This window comes from Passer domesticus, chromosome 7, assembly GCF_036417665.1.
Source record: "Passer domesticus isolate bPasDom1 chromosome 7, bPasDom1.hap1, whole genome shotgun sequence".
Classification (NCBI taxonomy): Eukaryota; Metazoa; Chordata; class Aves; order Passeriformes; family Passeridae; genus Passer; species Passer domesticus.
This window is the reverse complement of record NC_087480.1, coordinates 47,418,318-47,435,797: the sequence shown is the minus strand read 5'-3', so window position 1 is coordinate 47,435,797 and position 17,480 is coordinate 47,418,318. Positions and strand designations below refer to the sequence as shown.

Here is a 17,480-nt window from a genome sequence, read left to right as displayed (position 1 = left end):
GATGAGCAAACCCAACTCTCACCCTCTCCTTGTACCTAATGAGCTCCAGAAGGCTTAATATGTAGTGGTTCTGATTACTAAACAAAATTTAATTCAAAGAAGCCTTGGTAGAAGACAATTTCTGAGACTATTTAAAATCAGAATTGAAAATCACTTACCAGCATCATTTACAACTCCAAAGCACAGCTCACAGCTGTCCCAGTTATGTTCTTATCAATCTCTTCTGGACAAGTATTCTCAAGTCCTCTACCTCATCTAATGTTTTCTAATTCTCATCTCAAAAAATTTACTCTCAGGAAGTCATTGAGAGTTCACAATCTAATTAAACAAAAATGCTGTATGATAAAATGTACCACAGATGCATCAGCCATGCTCTTTAAGTAGAGCTGAGATTATCAAATTTGAAAATTCCTGATCAAAATCTAGGTCGCTTTAGAAACCTACCAACAGTATGTCCAAAGCAAGGAATAATGAGATTCTGTCCTTGAAAAGTCTTCTGGACCTCAACACCGTTCATTACCATTATCACTTAGAATAAACCCATAGTTTTAATCAACATGAAAGCAATGAAGGGTTTGTCTACTATTCAGGACATCTTGCATGACTGATATTATGTATGCATTTTGCTTAGGCATTTAACTCTCACTTTTTACTTCTCAGGGAAATGTGACAATTTAAAGTTCATATTCACTGGACTACTATCAGGTGTAAAATTCCACACCACTATAAACTGGTCCCTTCTTAAATAGTATGTTTATGTCATTTTCTATGCTTTTAATACTCCTAAAGTATTAGTAAATTACTAATTACTAAAAAAAAAGAATTTCAGCCCTGGCTATCAGAATCCCAGACCACATGTTAGATGTATTATGGCTAGATGTAGTCCAGTGAAATGCTTTGGTGCTATAATCTCTTTCAGTAGGTCTTCATTTCAATTGTATTAGATTTTGATGTAAAGTTAAAAAAATTAAGACATTTATATTTAGATCTGTTCTGGTCTTCAATTCTAAATATTGTGCTACTAACATTTTTCCCCCAGATATCCATTTTGTCAGTCATGCAAAGATACAGCAAGATTGCCTACATATACATGCAACAAACAGCTGGAAATCCACAGCCTGCCCTCCTTTCCAATACACATCACTTTAGAGACAGAAGATTAACAAATGAATTTGCCTTATAGGGTGAAAGAAAGCCAAAACACTGCCACTGTTTTATTCTGTGTGGAGAACAAAATTCTTATATTAGAGTAAGAATAGACAAGGATGTGGAGGCACAGTATGACAGACTGCAGACATGATCCTTTCGGGTCACGAATCTCAGGTTGGAACTGGCCACGTAGAATGACCATCTTCTCTTGCACTCACCACTACTACCCACAACTGCTAAGATCTTTCCTAATTTTTCTAAGCCTTTTCTATGCTCTGTACAGCTAAGAATGAACAAAGCTTCAGGACTGGGGGACAGGGGAAATGGGTGCTTAGGAGTCCTGCTTCTCCTTTTCTCCATTGTAAGCTCCTGTAGATTGCCCATCCAACACATCTGATTAATCCCGCAAAAGCACTGAATGATTTAAAGGATATCGATGCACAACCCTTACCAGTGCTTTTATTTTAAGCCTCAAAGATACTCCAATTGGTATTTAAAGAGTACTTCCTGGAGAATTTATAACATCCAAATCTCCCACATTGAGAACAATAAGGTTTCATGAAAGGAATGAAGAAATATAGCCATTTAAATTGTTCAACATCATTAAAATACTCCTAACTAGCTACTTCAAGATAAAAAAATACTACAGTTTCACAGACAAAATATTAGTTCCTCCTTAGACAGACTTTAAATAAGGCTTAAGTGGGATATCAATGACTGAAATATGCTCATGTTTCCTTAGCTTCTCCAGAGAGCATTTCCTCTGACTCTAAATAGGAGTAATCTAATGGCTTTGACTAAACTGCATTTCTGAACCTCAAGAAAGCAGGGTCCCTTCTCTGACATCTTCTTTTGATCTGATATTAAGAGATGTTCAATTGCCTATAAATCCTTTCATTAGCCACTATAGACCAGATTTTCAGAGGTACTGCATACCTGAACGCCGGCTTCAGAGGGGAGGATGGAGGACAACTGCAGCTACACACAGCCCAACATCTTCATCAATTATACACTACACCAAAAGGCACCAAATCATCAGTATCAGGTGTCCTGCACACATGAAAATCATCTGGCCTATTTTACAAAAGTTGATGTGCTGAAGTGCAGCTGTGCCCAGTTACCAGAGCAAGTAAATGTCCTTGCTCTAAAGAGGTGGACTCAAAGAGCAGGGGTGATGACAAAAGCTAAGGGGCAAAGCTGTGCAGACAGTGCAGAACTATCAAGCAGTAGTTCTGGAGCTCAAAGCAAGGGGAGGGATTAGTTCCATGCTGTGCATGTGAGGAACTGTAGCGGCAGTGTGCTAAGGAGAGAAAGACAAGGATACAGCTATTTCCTAGGCACAGCACAATAGTTTCTGGAGCCTTTTTTTGAAAGTTCATGTAAGTTCCTATGAAGTTCCTTTCACAAGAAAACAGTTTAGATATTTCATTGAATACACTGGTCACATCTAATATTACCCTGACTCTGGCTGAAATTTTGGTGAAATTCAACTTTCTGTAATACTTAAAACTACGTGGACCCTCTTAATTTCAATAAAGTAGTCCAATTTCTGCCTCTTTAAACCTCTCTCTACAGCAGAATTTATATAAAAACATCAAACTCATCAAGACTATCCTCTGTGTGTAAAACCAGACTTCTGGAAAAGCACAGGGTGAAGGCTACTGGTGAAATCGCCATTCTCTCAGGCCCAGGTTCTGTAGACAATAAATCAGTTTGTTAACATGTAAGCCAACCCACAGGCAGTCTAGGCTGCCACAGGCAGACTTTTCCTAGTACTTCCATTGGTTTTAAAGTTTGTCCATGGTCCCCTGCATGTCACAGTGTAGTTGCTGAACAAAAGCTCACCTATGGCAAGCCCGCTCTGCCTGCTTAGTGAGTTGCTGCTCACTTTTTAAAATCTAGGTTCCCTTTTTGTCCCAGCAGCATCCTTCAAATCACACTTCATCTTAACAATAATAACAATGCTGATATAAAACTGTTCCCAAATGGTTGGCATCAGGTCCTGCCCTGTTATCTGAATTTCTCCTGCTATACCTAAAAAGCACCTTCTTGATAGATGTAAAGGATCTGAGTGACCAGAGCTACTCCTGCTCAGATAAGCTGGCATAACATCCCAGAATTCTATTCCACATCACTTACAACTTCCGTTTAGTATATATCAATATCTGTGACTAAATGGTACCTCAGTGTTATGAGAGGTATCACACTGTCAATATGCACTCACAGCATGGATTCCAGGATACTCCAGTCCAGTTGCTTACTGCTGCTGATCCCACTTAGCATGCTAATTCCAACTCCTACTAAACCAGCAGGAAGACAAGACCCTAACTTGTTACAATTCATTTCTATATTGCTGGGGCCATTTCAGCTCACTGAGATGTTCATTCAGAGAAGTTTTCATTACTCTTTGGTTAATGTGGCAGTTAACATCCCTGAGCTCCATGTTCCTGTGTCCATTTAAAAATGTGGGAAAAAAAATGGGTTGCCCTTATTTAGGATACAATCTCATAGTCAATCATTTGAAAAATCTTAATTTGCAATTGCTCAAGTGGATAGTGAAACCATTTCCTAAATGATGCTGCTTGCCTTTCTTAACACAGCCTTTCTAATACCAGATTCCTCTTGGTATTAGAAAGGCTGTGTTAACTCTGTATCAGTGTTCTTTAACAAAACAGCACAGCAGTAAACACCAAAAATAAGAGTTTCATGCTTAAGGTACTATACATTAGAAAAATGTAATGTTCTATCGATGTTTCTTGCTGTTTTATAGTTACCTGATATATGTTGGACTTTCAATCCTTTCTATGCCGTGAGCATTCATTACATTTACACATTTTACAGTTCTCTAGTAATTTTGCAATACATTTTCCTGAATCAGCTGATGACATTTAATGGAATGTTTAAGACACAATATAAAACCATAAATGCTTTTGCTTATTCTGGAGAAAAAAAACTGTGCACGTAAATTGGTTTTCATATTAAAAACTATGTTGGTGTACCCAGCATTTTTGCTTCTGCTATACATATTAAAATATAACTAAATGCCTCTTATGCAATACTGCAGCAAAAGTACAAATAACAAGCATTTGTACTTTACAAGCAAGCTATATGATTAAGGGGCTATTAATGAAGTGAAACAAAACCTCAGTGCTAGAATGTAATAGTCCATGAAATTCTTATGGGGAGAAAGAGAATCTGCAGTGAATAAATATTAACCTAAATGCAAGAGAAAACATAAAGCAAACAAAAAAAGAAAGCATTTTTAAAGCCAAAATTTTGGTAAAAACTGCTGACTACTTAAGGAAAGTCTATTTGCATACCACAGGGCTCCATCTGCTGTGGAAAATATAGGCTGCAAGAATGATTTAATATTTAATAGAAGTAGTGGCCGTTGTTAATTATAATTTGCACATTTACAAATCAGCACTGATAGCAATACAAATTATGAAATATAAGGGTGTTATGCCGGATACTGGGGAAAATAAGATGACAGACAAAGTTAATGGAGTATCCCTAACAACAGCTCTGTCAGAACACATCAGAGAACTAATCCAGTTACTAAGAGCCTGCAATGGAAAATCTATTTAAAATATTAAAATGCTGTTTGGTAAAAGCTTTTTCCTAGTGCATTTTACTTAAACAGTTGCTTATTGCTCATGGGTCATTAGCTGTACACCCAGATGCATTCTGCAAACTGCTGTTCGAAAGAACAGTAGAAATTAAATAAGAAATAGATTTCTGCAGCATTTTTCCTGAAATCTAGAATCATCTTACTGCAGATTACAGACAGAAAAGTAATATCAGCTACTTCCAAGATATGTGCTGTAACTGTTACTATAACTAGACATTTCCTTTCATTAAAAAAAATAAAAAAGCAACATGCTATAGAGAACTTGATTCATTTGAAAAATTTTCCATTCCTGGAACTCACTCCAAGTGCATTAAGAGACCAATATGCAGAGAAAGTAATGCCAATACTGAAAACTTAGTTTTAGTTTAAGACTTAGCATTACTTTGATTTCAACACTGAAACTATAAATAGAATCTTCTTTAGTAAAACCACAGAAATTACCATTGATTGTTTTCATTAATCTCACTTTTCTCATCATCATGTAATATGGATTGCAGATAGAAACCATTAATGCTTTAATAGCAACTCTGCTCACCAAGTCATTCATGCTGCTACTGATTTCTGTGTTTTCACATCAGGTAGGTGGTCTGTAATACAAACCATGAGGCAACCCTAAGCCCTTTTAATTCAACAGGTAGCTTAGTGTTTATGTCACCTACTAGATACAAAGCAAAAGCATGTACAAGGCAAGAGCCTGTAATATTCCCAGTATACAGTTCACTGTAATACACAAGCTAATTGTGCTCCTATGGTACAGACAAATCATATTCAGTCTGCAGAAAGAGGTACAAAAGTTACCTCCTTAAAGTCTAACAGATTAGCAGGTACATATCAATCTGAAACTCTGGCCATGAGTCACCCTAGACTGATCTAGCAGTGTTTAGTTTACAAATTCTGCTGGAAAATGTCAAGAGTACCACATTTTATCTGCATCTTCTTTAGTCCATGTATTGGATTTCTTTTTATTTCATGTCTACAAAAGGAAGGATGTGGAATTAGGCAATTAGATATGCTGATTGAAATGGTCTGGAGAAGCCAAAACTCCTGTTTCAGGAGCACAGCTCACCAATTATGACAGAATCATGAACCTACAACTATCTTTCTGTTCCTTCTGTTGTTAGTGAATATTTTTTCTCTGATCAGAAGAGTTGCATTTTGTCTTCACCTGGTTATTCATACCACTGGCTGGATAATTAAACAGAGTTAACACTTGTTTTGCTGGAGTACAATTTAAGACATGCTTGGATGTATTAATTTGAATTATACTGTGTCAGTTTCCCTTCAAGAAATGTTACTGTTGAGCATCACATGAAAGGCAGTATTTCAATGCTAAAAGCCATACCTTCTGGTGCAGAATCAGTATCTGCCCATTTTCACCTCCTCAATTCCTTCCCTTAGCAATGGTTTCAATAATGAAATCATTCTCACACATCTATGCCTGCAAAGAGAAAAAATAGGCTTTGTTATTTTTGATTCTGAGTCTCTATTTATTGTGCAATCAGAAAGGTGATTTTAATGTTATCAAAATTAATGCCCAACAATTGCATAAGGCAATTGCATAACAATTGCCCAACAACTGAATATTTGAATTTTCTACCAAATTATTTTATGTGCTTTTGGGACTCTATAAGAATCACAAGATCTTTTACAAGATGTGTGATGATGAGGGAGATTATCCAGAATTTTAGGCAGTTTGTTCTGCGGCAAGATGCCAAGACCTCATTTGACCGCTGCTGTCCTAGTCTGTAGTAGTTGAGGGCAATCTCTGCTTTTTGTTAGGCAATAATTCCACTTCACAAAGAAAAGTTGTCAAGACAAAATAATGATTGCTGCAAGTTCCTCTCTTTTGCAAAACACAAAAATCTCTGATTAGCTAAAGAACTAAGAAATTATAAAATAAAGATAAAATGGTTCAAGCAGAGAATGCAATTCTGGTTTTATGAAAACCAGACCAAAATAACATGACTTCCAGATATTTTTAAATTCTTTTTGTGTCATGCCAGCAATGTAAGACTATCTTAATACATGGCTGAAAATGCCCTTGTCACCAGCAGCTTCTCAGATCTCTACAATACCTGATCTCAGTGCATGAGTACTATGCAGAACAGGACAAAGAAGAAACACAGCAAGAATATGAAATATCTCTTTGGCATGGTTAGTAGAGCAGTTCTTCAGCAGCTGTTACTCAATTTAGTGCTATCTCTATTTATACTAGAGATTGTTTTTTCCTTCAGCAATCTCTAGGTTCAAGACATCAGAAAAGCACAGAAAGATTACCCATTGTTTGGGGGTTTTTTAATTGCATGAAGTGTTAATCTGGTAAGCACATGAAATTCCATCCTAAATCATAAAAAACCCATAAATTATTTACTAACCCATCATTATTGTATATAAGCTGAGGACCAAACAAAGCAGTGTACAATATTCTGTAGAGGTGGAGAAACAGGAAAATTAAACTTAACAAGTACCAGCACAGCCTGTGTTGTTGTTCATCCTGGCCTGATGAGTCTATGTCATTTTAACATGTACATGCTCATTTATTATGTCACAGGTCAGATCAAACAGCCACCCAAATTGCAATTTTCAGAGCTGAAATAACATATAACTCCCATTTATTCTTCAGAAATCTCGTGTAGTAATAATTTTCACTCTGGGTCAAATATACACTTAGCAAAACACATCTAACAAATTTATGGGTTTTCCTCTGATGTCAGCAAAGCATTTTCACACAATAGTCCATAATGAGTATAAAGAACCTGCTCTATTTACTAGGCATTGTAATTTCTTGCTCAGAGAACACAAAAAATAGAAACACACATAGTAAATTTCCTCCCCTACTTGGTCTCTTGATAGCAGCACAAAAGGAGTAAATGATTGCATGGATGGCAAAGATGTCCCCTATTGCATAATTACTGGCCAGGATAATGAAAGGTTCTGTGACACAGACACCAATGTTTCCTAGTCCTGCAGGTCAGTTTTTCCTGAAAGGTACCTAGAGCTCTAGTTTCTCCTAGGTACCTAAAGCTCTAATTCCATCAAGTACATCTTGTTGTAGAGAGTAAATAAAGTAGACAAAATAGTCCTTTCTGAAGATCAACAGTTTTTTGCAGAATGACAGGCAATCAGCTCCATGGGAATTCACAGCAATCTGGCATCCCACACACATAATTCACGAAGTCCTTGCTACTAACTATATTTGGGATCCCAGAAAATCCTGGAAAGCCTCAGAGCTGGGGAAGTGCAAGAAGTGGACTTCCCCAGAAGTTAGAGAAAAAGCTGGGCCTGAACAGTGGCAGAAATGGACTTGGATGTTGGATTTGAATGCTTCCTGCAGGCCACAGAGCAGTTTGGAGGAGCCTAAGTCAGGCTGAGGTTTAGCTGGTAGTCACTCCAGATTGGATATGAATGGTGTTCTAAAGCTAAAAAAGCTCATGAAGCCCTCTCAGTACTATGCCATCTGGACCTGTGATAACTGTATTGCAATGGTCTCTTGAGTAGAAAATATTTTCTCTGGATTTCTTGCTTTGAAGTTTCCCAATATAATGTTTTTGATCTTTGCCATAGAACCTGATGTGAAACTTTGAGTTACAATACAATATACTTTAAGATACTAAGGAAAAATAAAGTTGCATTAATTACATTCATAGAATGTTTTAAACTTGCAGTGTGTGAAGGAAAGACTGATCTGGGCTCTTTATTTCACTGTAGCCTACCAAGGAGAGAGACACAAGGGACAGAAGGGAATCTTCCATTCAGGAAGTACCAAGTTAAACCCAGAGCTTTTAGTGTATTCCACATTACATGTGACCACAAATTCAGTTTAACGCCATTCCCCCTTGGCCTATCACTACATGCCCTTGTAAAAAGCCCCTCTCCAGTTCTCTTGTAGGTCCTCTTTAGGTACTGGAAGGGGCTGTGAGGTGCCTCCAGAGCCTTCTCTTCTCCAGGCAAAAAAAAAACCACTAACTCTCTCAGCCCATCTCATACAGAAGGTGCTCGAGGCACCTTCTTGATTTTGTAGACATTCTGATCTAATTTGTAAAATAAAATAAAAGTACCTGACAGATAATGTCTAAACTAGGCACAGGTGTGTATGGCAGAGGAAAATCCAGCAAAAAGGAACATATCCAAATAAAAAAAAATCAGAAAACACAGCATCATAAAAATAAAAGTATGGCTGCCGAAAGTGTCTTTTTATTATTGTCAGTGAGTTTCTTCTACATCCTTATTGATACTTCCTCCTGTCATACTGCTGCTGTATAACTCTAGCCATGACATTCATCCATGTTGTTTACTCGTGGCATCTTTCACTTCCTAATGGGTCTTTTCTCTTTATTTAGATCCAACATAAAAGCATCCTTTCAAGTTTGTTTTTAAAGAGGAAAACTATTTCCTCAAACTGAATCAATTAAATGTCTAATATAGGTGTCTAGATTAGTGCTTTAGGCTTTTTATCTAGTTATACAAACAGAGTATACAGAGGCAAAAAAGAGAACTGAGTAATCCCCTTAAGTTTCACTAAAATGTTACTATGCCCATAAGTCTGTCACTTACACCACACACCTAGAGCTAGACCCTAAACAGAGTTTGAAAGGATGGAGTGAGATTTTCAACAGCATTGACCTAACTTTACAGCAATTTAAGTCATAGGAATTTTACCATTAACTTAAATGTGACCGTTTAAGGCAATGCTAAGTGCATCTGAAAATCCAATCTGTAATCTTCTTTAAATTTATGTCTAGGCAAACTGGACCAAAAAATGAATAGCTTTACAGTCATTACTTATTTTTAAATCTACACATCAGCCACATGTGAACATGATATAGTCTGTGCACATGTAAGAATAAATGCATGCATACATATAAATGAACTGAATTTTTGTGTTGACAGATTATTTGCCAAGTTAAAGCCAAATGTGATTTGAAATTACCATGATATTACACTGAATAAAGAGGATTTATAATGGAAATACTAAAAGAACCTCTGTAATAGTGATCCGGCCAGGCACTCCTATAACAACATATATTTCATTCTTTTCAGTTAGCTGTTTTTCTTTCTCTGAATGTTTGAGAACAGTAAGTGAAATGTTAATTTTTTTAAGTCAGAACCATCTAGCTAAACCATCCAAATCGTTTTTGTATACAGAGATTTTATTTGTAATCTTTCTCTGCAAGCTGCTTTGTTAAATCCTAATGACAACTTTTATGCATAATGCATAAAATAAACTTTACCAATGTTTAACACACTTTTATAAACATGTAAAACCCCTTCATAAGTGAGATGACACACTGCAGGGCATGCAGTTGCAGTACACTGGGAAACCACACTTCCTAGATGACTGAAGGCATCTGCTCCGTGCCATTAATTTCTCAACATCGAACACATGTAGTTATCTTAGAACAGCGGTGCCTCATATTCTGTACTTTTTTTATTAATAGAGAAGTACATTTTACTGCATGTATAAGTGTGCTCTGCACATCTACAGTCCTTTTTCTTTTATTCTAGGAACATCTGTATTTTCTCAAGGAATGGGGAGAGGGGAAGACAGCGAGATAGCTTTTTACTTTATCAAAACACTTTATTTTAGCAAATAACTATCTATAAAAATATATGCTAACAAGGAGTCACTCAAAAATGGATGGTATAAATCTTCCTTATGCAAGAAGCAAATAAATCAGAATAATAACAATGTATCACTAGCCTATGTCACTGAAATGATTTGTTTTACTCCTTTAATCTTTACCATATCTAAACTGACTATAATAAATGAATAATTACTCTGAATGCAGTGGAGTTAATTGAAAATCTGCTTGAAGTATAAAACCAAGAAATCATAACAACAAATACAAGGTTTAGCCAGTGTTTAGGAACTTGTCTTTGTCAATAATTTTTAAGGTTCAGTGTAAATGATACTGTTTACCATCGTACATCATCTAACATTACTTCAGAAAGTCATGAATTATTTCAGACTTCCATGAATATTAACAATCTTCAGAGTCATGGTATTTCATCAGCATATACCCAAGTATTAAAGTCTTATGGGGTTTGACTTTTCAAAATGAAATCAATTTAATTTGAGTTTGTTTTATTCTCAAAACCTGATTTCTAAGTCCAGAGAGGTGTATACTTTCATGCATGTGAAGCTCAGGCTTTCTTCAAATGTCAAAGGTATGTCACCTAACACAGGGACAGGCTGATTGTCAAAGCACACATCTGCACATGCCCTTCTTATTGTGTGTCCAAAACAATTGGAATCCTAAGAAAAGCATACACTAGTAAGGGGAAGACAAAATTTAGTGGTTGTTTCCTGCTTAAAAACACAAAAAAACTCCAGACCTTCCTTGGAAACTATACAGTTTTGGACACTAATCAAGTGGCCAAAACAAAAAGTAAAGAAATATTGTTTGCATGAAAGTCACTGCTAAAAGATAAACCAATCATTCTACTGACCAACAAAAATTACCAGTTTCATCATCTTCTAAAAACTGTATGTCTAGAATTTGCAATGAAGCTGACCAGCATGGATTTCTCTTTCTTAAAAACAAACACTTGGTAATAAAAGCTTACAAGAGAGCAAGTGCACTCACCCAGTTCTGTCTCCACTGAACCTGACCTGCAGATTGCTTGTTTCACCCCTACAACTGTTGTCATAAATTTGACTAGGGCTGAGATTAAAAAGAAACATGATGCATAAAGTGGCTTCAACACAGAATACATGAGAAGAAGAAAAGCTGGCGCTCTTCCCATACACACTCTTGTGCTGTATCACTTTATTCATAATGCAAATCAGAAGCACCAGATTTGAAATTAGGTTACCACAGCAGAGGGCAATACGGTTCTCACATATGTCCTTGGCAAACTGCAGCACATATACAATTACTGCACAACAAAGTCACTGTGTTGGCTGCAAAACAGGTTCTCTATAATCAATAACTCCACTCATGTAAAAGAAGGATCATAATTTAAGTGTTGCTATTATACCACTGTCATCTCGTACATACATAGTACTGCCTTTTTTTTCTTTTTTTTTTTCTACTGTATAGGTTAAAACCAGCTTGTGCAAATGTTATAGTAAATATTCCATTAAATAACTCTGAGATAAAATAACAAGCTAGAAGACACAGCAGTGCCAAAAGTTCTTGCTGACAGTCATCCCAGGCAGATGCTGAAAGCTCTGGGAAGGCTTTCCTTCCTACAGGTCATACTTTCATCATCTCTGTCATGGTAGCCTCTCAGTTTTGAAGCACAATGATCCAAGGTTTTCAGTATGTTTGCATACACAAAATAGCTATTATTGTGTGACAGATTCCTGAAAAATACGCCTAAAACTTCTTTGGAAAATGCACATTTTACAAAAGTTTGAATAGTCAGAATGTGCATTCTGGAAAACGGAGCAGTGCAGTGGTGTAAATTCAGCCTAAGCAGACCAATCCTAACTAAAACTGGCAAGTTACAAATACTGTCAATTCTAACTCTGTACATGAAGTGAGAAGGGGGATGGCTGAGGCACCAAGGTTACCTTATTCCATTAGCCAGAAAATATTTTTTCTCTCACTAAAATCCAGAATCTGGGCACAGTCCTGTGACCTAATTTGCATCTAGATGACCCAGCAAGGGAGATACATGCTCTGCCCAATACTTGGTGATGGCAGAATCAGGAAGAAATCCAAGACTCTTGGGTTCAATCCCAGGTTTGTGGAGGAAGTTCTAGCTTCTCACAGTAAGACTACCCATTGCTCTTTTGCCTCAAAACACATTCTGTTCCTTGTTGCTCTGACATATTCATGCTACTCCTGCACTCTCTTTCATAACATCCATCCTCTTCAGTTAAAAGCTCATTTCCCCTACAAGAGGTTTCTTTTTTCCTCCTCACCTCCATTTCTCATGCTTTCCAGTAATGTCTTCAGAATATTTTTTTGCTTTTCTCCATGTTCTGTTAGATTGCCCCAGCAGAAATTTCCCGTGCCCAGCACCACAGTTATACCTGTAGCTATGGGGACAATCCTATTTGGCATCCCTGTACCATGTCATGCTCTGTGCAAATTAATTCTTTAAGGAATGTAAATAGCAAAAAATAGAAACATTTTTAGGATAAATTTCCACACCAGCATAACCCTGAAAAATTCCAACATCCATGGCATAAAAACAACTTTTCAAGAAGTAAGAATATTCTTCAAACAGACAGAAAAAACTGTTTCCTCATAACCTTGTAGTTGAAAATTATTTAAGTGTAAGAGGTCATTCATCCAATATGCTGCATTTGGGACAGATGCCGGACATGGAAAATGCCAGCTAAGACAGGGAAGTTTGGTACAGTTGGAAACTACAAATTCAGCAATAGCAAGAAATGACCATTAACAGCGGCTTATTTCTAAACTCTGCTGGTTGTGGCAAGAAACATGATCAGAGTCACACATAAATGTGTGACTTCTCAACTGGTGCTTTCAATTGGCAGCAGGGACTCAGTTCCTGTAACTAGAAAAGAATGAAGACCTTGCAATCTAAAGTGGACAGAGAATGAAGATTATGCCTTGTGTGGCACTGGATGGGGAGCCCTGAAGCTTAAAAGGCACAGACTGTGACAGTGTGAGCTACAGAGCCGTGCAGGGCTGGCACTACACAGATGAGCACGTTTTGGACAAACACACATGTGGAAAACTCATGCTTGGTCATCCATTAGAAATGGATATTACCAAAGGAAACCTTGTCCTCTGATTATGGTCCCCTGCACTCTGAGCTCTAGGCAGGCTAACTCTTATCTGACAACCACCTTCTGCCTGGCTAACATTTGAAAATGGGAGGATTTTTACTTTAGGAACTGCTTTCTAATATCAGATATTCAGTGAAAAATTGCATTGAAAGAATTCTTTAAAGAAGAGAATTGAAGGAAGATGTTATTTTAATATTCAGAGTAAAGGGTAACATAATTAAAACTAGATATTAAAAATACTGGAAAATTTCCTTAAAAGAAACTCCAAACAACAAAAATATAAGAATAGAAAGTTAAAATCAATGCCCTGAAATATACACTTCCTCATCTCTCAGGAGAATAAATGCAGCACTACCAGTGTAAAAGAGGTGTAAGTAGACATAAAATCTATTTTCTGAGTTTAGTTTTCTTGACAAAGTGTAGCATGTCATCATGAGACTATCTTATTCTATTATGAGAATTGGTAAGGGCTATTAGAAGTCTGTGGAAATGATCCCTAATAAAAAATCTTCATAAAACAAAGAGTTCTCTTTATTAAATTCTTATTGGATGAGTAGATATACAGTAAATGTTTAGCTCATTGTAGTTCAGAAAATCATATATATGGGCCAAGGTATGCCTTTTAGAAATCATGTCTAAAATAAGTAGAGAAGGAAAAGATGACTTCTGAAATAATTTTATTTTTCACAAGAAAGCAGAAACATATCTATCAGAAGAAGGATTATAACAAAGCAGCTGGAACGCTGGATCCTCTGTATTATATTGCACATTTTAATCATGTTTGATACAACACTCTTTACATGGATATCAATTACACTAATGACTCTTACATAATACCCCTGGGTGCCTAAGGGATGTATATTGTCACGTCCCTTTTGTCATAAAAATAGAGAGTAGTTCTATATACACACTAAAGTAGTTTCTTTCATTTTTATATAATGAATGAGTAACACCATAAAAAAAAGACATTTTACCCCATATTAGTTTAGCAAACAGAAGAGATTTCACGTTTGACAGTGCTAAATATACTCTTAAGCTGCTAATAAAGACAAAGCCTGAGGGGAAAAATTCTAATGATGAGCAATGCCAGAAGTTTTTATTTCGGGATCGAAAGTAAAAATGTTTCACTTAGGTGTAGTCTTAGAGGCATCATAGAAGAAATCAGATTTTCCAATAAGTTTTATCTTTGATAAAATCACTGGAATTAATTTGAGCATCACGCCAGGACTAAAAAAAAATGCTTTTAAAGGTACTGTTAGTTGCTTAACTTGTCTCTGTGTACTTTATTGCATAATGAAAACTGGAAGGTGTCATCTGTAAATGATCTACACTTTTCCAAGCAACTGCCTAGAAAACACTCCACAGACTCCACAGTACAGTACAGAGAACTGGCAGTACAGAAGATTTGTACTCAGGAAAAGAATCAGAGAATCAGATGAAAGGGAAACCAGTTTCATCATGGATTTATGAATTTTAACACACGGACTTCAGCACTCTCTTTCTCTGAGCTGGTCCTACCATAAATGCCTGCAAAAATAAAATCTCTCCTGCCTAGGAAGTTTTTCTAATGCTTACATGGGGAACACCAGTGGGCAATGACAAAGGTGCTGTTAGTGTACATAAACAAAGAAGTGTAGCCTCAGTAACAATGCTCTACCCAGATTAATCTATCACAATGTGTTTTTCTCATCAGATTCTGGCTTCTCTGACAACCTAAATAATAACACAGCAATTAAATTTATCCCAACTTTTTCCTTAAGTTCAGCTGCTTATGAGATTTTTATACATTTTTCTTTATCTCAAGTTCAAAACCATGTAATGGATCTCTCAGTGATAATTAAATCCCAATAACAGGGTGAGCTGGCAGGAATTTCATGGTGTTTGTACAAAGGAGAGCCTGGTAATAGGGTAGCTCTCCAGAACTATACATTGCTGTGTGATGCTGTGGAATTTGCTGTCCTCCCGCAGCCCTATCATTTGAAGAGTGTTTTAATCATCCATAAAAACTAAAGAAACCTCATAGGAACCTGAATAATATGGCAAAGCAATTTGTATTCATGCATGTTTTCTCAATCTCACTTTTGACCTTCTGAGATAATGTATAAAAATACATGTTGGACTGCTTCAGATGATTTTTTTCATTTGTAATTATTTAACACTGATTTTGATTCAGCTATGAAAGCTGATGTGCCTTTCCCATTTTGAACAAAAAGAGTAAAACTTCAGGATATTTAAATATTAAAAAGTCACAACTGCATATGCATAGCAAGTAACTACCTCTCCAAGATACTTCAGAAAAATTGTGTTTAGTAGAGTACTTGTGATAAATTATGTATTTATTGTAACAGGGTCAGAAGCTGCTACAATTTACTGTGCTTGGTCAAAAATTCACTTTTATAAAAAGTACTTCAGTGCCTCAATGTACATTCAAATGAGAACTTGGATGCACCAAACACATTGATTTTCATGGGAGACAAGTTAAACATCTGAGGTCAAATTTTGCTGTGACTTACACTGGTATAAAAAACCCAAAACATAGTCATCCTACGAATTTCCATATATTTTGGTCTTTCCTTACAGACAAAAACATTTAAAAGTAATGTGGAAGTTGGCACATATTTTGCAGGAGCAGGTAACGTGTACATCGTGCTGTTGTGCTAACGAGCAATGCAGGAGAATGGCTTCTAACAAAGCAAATGGATGAAAGCCAAGTGGCAGTAAGTGAAACACTGGGTTTGCATCTTATAGAGCTGAATTTTAAAAGTTGTGATTCATGTGTGTGAGCACATATTATGTGATTAAAAAATCAAGTCTCAATGTTAATTCTTTAATTTTTATAAACTTGCTACATTTTTAGTACAACCTGTGTCACCAGTAATAGCTACTGGAATTATTTACATAAGGTTTTTTTGAGGTGTCCTTAAGAAACTTCAACAATGTCACTGCTATTGCAAACTTTTGAACTGGGAGAAAGAGGAAGTTCTTAACTCACAGAATTTTCCTTTCTGTGTCACTGCATATCTTGCTGAGTTTTTGCATAGTTATAAACCTCTTGGAAAAAAACGTGTCCTGTCTCTGCTAAGCAGTCAGCAATTACAGAATGTCAGAACATTATCTGCAGACCAACATTGTTTGTAATCTATAGCTGAGTCTGTGCCCAGGCAAAGAAACTGAAAAACTTAATGTACTGGGAGCCCCAGTGCCAGCCAGCCTGGATGGAGAAGAGAGAAAGATGCCTTGGATCACTTTGTGATACCCATCTGACCAAGCTCACAGTTCAAGTAAATCATGCCAGGAGAGCACACTATTCCTACTGTGTAGTCATTTAGACCTAACATCACATTTCAAGAACGAAAGTTCAGGTTTCAAATTCTCATCAGGACCCAGGGTAACTGTAAAAAATCCATATAACCATAGAAATGTGCTTCTCTTTTTCCAGTAAGAAGACATTGAAAAGCTGCTGTCTATGATTGTTACCCATGGAATGCATTGAATGAGACAGAAACCAGGAGAAAAAATGAGCAGGTGATAATGTAGGATGGCTCTAACATAGTAAATATGCAAATAGAGGCAAGTGTAAGTATCTTAAGCAACCTAGAGTCCAACATCTCCTAATTTACAAATACTTGCCTGCAGATTCAGTACTGCAGCATGACCACACTGTTCTCACATTGCAAAGGTTACATAGTCTGTAAGAGTAGTGAATGCAGTGCAGTGGAGAGGCTCAGGGGAGCTTGAATTTACTAACTCCAATCCTGATAGCTATCTTGCTGTAGCACTTTGAAAGTAACTGCCTGCTGCAAAGTCTTCATGGCAGGTAGGGTTAACCAGCCCACATTAAGGCTCTTGCTGCTATGAAAAGGCAGCAACAGTACCTACTTTAAAGTTGGCTTCCATGCATTGAGCTCACACTGCTGTCATTGCCCTGTTGAGCAGTCCTTATTACACAAATGTAATCTAGGAATATTCATTTTAATATTGTTCTTTCAA

The 17,480-nt window shown here is 36.6% G+C and overlaps 1 protein-coding gene across 4 annotated transcripts in view; it reads right to left on the bottom strand.

The window, feature by feature from the left end:
* The window catches only part of LOC135305114 (uncharacterized), a 494,456-nt gene that overhangs the window by 354,432 nt on the left and 122,544 nt on the right, over positions 1-17,480 (bottom strand). For all 4 annotated transcript variants that reach the window (XR_010366400.1, XR_010366401.1, XR_010366402.1 and 1 more), the window contains exon 6: positions 6,123-6,218. The gene's annotated coding sequence lies outside the window, so the exon portion shown is untranslated. The remainder of the gene's footprint in view (positions 1-6,122; positions 6,219-17,480) is intronic.